Genomic DNA, 2,892 nt, shown 5'->3' with positions numbered 1-2,892 from the left:
AGTCAGCCTTGCCCACAGGCTACTCTGAAAGGCTCGGTTCCTCAGTAGAGGTTCCTTCTCTCCGGGTGACTCTAGTTCATATCAAGTTGACAGACTAGCCCACCTGAGCATCGTGGCATCCATCCTGAAGTTCATAGACATCTTCAGGTGCAGGATCATGGTAACCCTGCAAAGGAGACAGACAGACAGACAGGTCTCTCAGTCAACATGAGCAAGAGCTTCCCACAGACTGCGCCTCTGACTTCCAGGGCAGGCAGGTCTCTCAGTCAACATGAGGAGGCCTCTGCAAGAGCTTTCCACGGACTGTGCCTCTGACTTCCAATTGTGTGCTGGTGAGGTTTACCTCAACATTCTGGGATTTGGAAAGGACTAGTTTATTATAACTAGTGGTTTAAAAAAATATGGGGTAGCAAGACAGGGTCAGGGATCATGTGTAGCCTCTCAGAGCTGCCTACCAGCCTAACCATCAGCCAGCCTAGCTTGAATGGACACATGAGGGGGAAATAGACAGGGTGTGGTGATTGATGGGGGCTCTTCCTTACAGCAGCTTAACTTGTATCCCCTGATACGTTTCTCTGTGAGCCATGAGTCCCAAAACTCCCCTGCTGGAGAAAGATTCGGAACAAGAGCAGGGAAATAGGACAGGCCCCCCTCCCAGAAAAAACAAGCAAAACAACATTTCTTGGAATGTAGCTCTCTCCTAAAGGCCTCCAGGGCCCTTGGCCGGTTTCAGTCAGAGCAGCTCCATGCACAGTCACTCACACAATCCTTTAAAATATGATTCTGCTTCTCTTTAAGAAGACTCAAAACCCACTGATGGTTTAGAACGCATCACAAATATTTATACAAATACTAGATGTGGTGAAGTTTATTATTCTATTACACTGAATGTGGTCAGATATCATTAACCCCAAGTGGCTGGGGTTGCTGGTAAAAATAGAAACATGGCTTTGATGATTACTGGGGGTGGTACTTTCTCACTGTGTGAGTCCCAGATACGTCGGATTGGCAGGCCATAGAGAGGACAGATTGGTGACCAAACTTCTTTCGTTAAGTCAGCCAGCACCTCTCCTGGTCTCTGGGCCACCCCCATCACAGGATGCCCCTTCATCCATGGCCACCATCCAGGGTACAAACAAGGTTTCAAGCAGGAGCTAGGTCAGTGAAAACAACTCCATGCCCTAGGAAATCTAGGAAATCCATTCCCAACTGGCAGAGTAGAAAGACAGAGGGAATGCCCACAGCCTAGGCTCAGAGTCCTGTGAGATAACTCAGCAATCCTTTTGGCCTTTCCACCCCTACTTGATTGATGAGCTTCCCTACAGCCAGAGAGTGGGGAGTGTGTGTGTGTGTGTGTGTGTGTGTGTGTGTGTGTGTGTGAGAGAGAGAGAGAGAGAGAGAGAGAGAGAGACAGACAGACAGACAGACAGACAGACAGAGACAGAGAGACAGAGACAGAGAGAGACAGAGAGAGCTCAGTTTTTGACTTGTCTGAGGGTTTATTTGTTTGTTTTCATCAAAAGAGATTTGTCCATTACTCACCGTAGCTTTGTCCTTTGAGGCCTCCAGCCAATCCTGAAAGACATGTGTGCTCCTCCATGCTCTCTGCCTGGGAAGCAGAGCCTCAGACTAGCCCCACCCCACCCAGTTTGACAGTGTGGGCTGTGGAGGCCAGAAAGTTACCAGCTGAGGGTGTAGGCTGCGGAGGGTCTTCAGGGTGTTTCCTAGGCAGAGCAATGCTGGGGTTCTCTGCAGTGGGGGAGCTGGCCTTGGAGGACAGTTGTTAAGGCTGTGCTCCAAGCTTTCTGTCAGATGGGTCCCCAGGAGGCCTGGCTGAGCTCAGAGCACAGCTCCATCCAGATGTGAGAGATTAGTGCCGAGTGAGGGGAGTGAGATCACCCCGGCCTCTTCCCTGGAGGGCTTCTGGAGCCAAGATAGACCTCATTGCAGAACAGTGGAAGAGAAGCAGAGGCACGTTGCTCAAGATACCCACAGCTGGCAGCTTCTACTGGGTAAGGGGTCCCAGCAAGGGCAGGTGATCTTCTAGCCCAGTGGTTCTCAACATTCTTAATGCTGTGGTCCTTTAATACAGTTCCTCATATGGTGGAAACCCCCAAGCATACAATTATTTCATTGCTATTCCATAATTGTAATTTTGCTACTGTTACAAGTTGATGTAAATAGCTGATATGCATGGCATCCGATGTGACCCCCCCAAAGAACCCACAGGTTGAGAACCACTGTCCTAGAGTAACCTGGCTGAAGGCCTCCAGGCAGGCCAAACAGGGAGGGTGTGTTTGTAGACTCCCACCAGGACAGGTTCATCTTCCCTGAAGTAAGAAGAGCTCTTCCTGCTTCCTATAACTCTCTCCAGGCTGAGCGCCTAGTTTACTAGTTTAAGCTGGAACAAATGTGGTGTCCCCTCACTGAGGCTAGTCTGGATTTCTTCTGTCTCTCATGGGTTTCTCGGGTCATGGAGCACAGCCTTCTAGCTCGAAGGTCTGGGCTGAAGGTCTCATCCTCGTCCTCAGCATTTTGACTCTTCTAGTTCTGCCCATCAAGGCTTCTGGCTTTAGCTAACAGTTCCACCAGGCAGTAGTTAACAGTGTGCGCCGCTCTCTCGCGAAGGACCCCTGGTTCAGTTCCTAGTCCCTATATTGGGTGGCTCACAACTGCCTGTAACTCCAGTGCAGAGGATCTGGGGCCCTCTTCTGGACTCTGTGGGCAACTGCACTCATATGCACAAATGTAGACACATACACATAATTTAAAGTAAGTGTCTGGGTTGGAGAGATGGCCCAGCAGTTAAGAGCACTTGCTGCTCTTGAAGAGGCCCTGGATTCAATTCCCAGCTCCCTCCTCCTCCTCCTCCTCCTCTTCCTCCTCCTCCTC

At 50.2% G+C, this 2,892-nt stretch overlaps 1 protein-coding gene and 1 long non-coding RNA gene across 2 annotated transcripts in view; one reads left to right on the top strand and one right to left on the bottom strand.

The window, feature by feature from the left end:
- Positions 1-1,806, bottom strand: part of LOC116085047 — a 9,450-nt gene extending 7,644 nt beyond the window's left edge. Inside the window, exons 1-2 of the long non-coding RNA XR_004116382.1 lie at positions 1,543-1,806; positions 104-166 (exon numbers count right to left, since the gene is read on the bottom strand). This is a non-coding gene — a long non-coding RNA (uncharacterized LOC116085047). The remainder of the gene's footprint in view (positions 1-103; positions 167-1,542) is intronic.
- Plac9 (placenta associated 9) overlaps positions 1-2,892 on the top strand; it is a 13,412-nt gene that overhangs the window by 4,177 nt on the left and 6,343 nt on the right. The gene's annotated exons all lie outside the window — the stretch shown is intronic.

The sequence above is a fragment of the Mastomys coucha genome, unplaced genomic scaffold (assembly GCF_008632895.1).
Source record: "Mastomys coucha isolate ucsf_1 unplaced genomic scaffold, UCSF_Mcou_1 pScaffold9, whole genome shotgun sequence".
NCBI classification, from domain to species: domain Eukaryota; kingdom Metazoa; phylum Chordata; class Mammalia; order Rodentia; family Muridae; genus Mastomys; species Mastomys coucha.
This window is presented reverse-complemented; position numbering and strand designations above follow the sequence as displayed.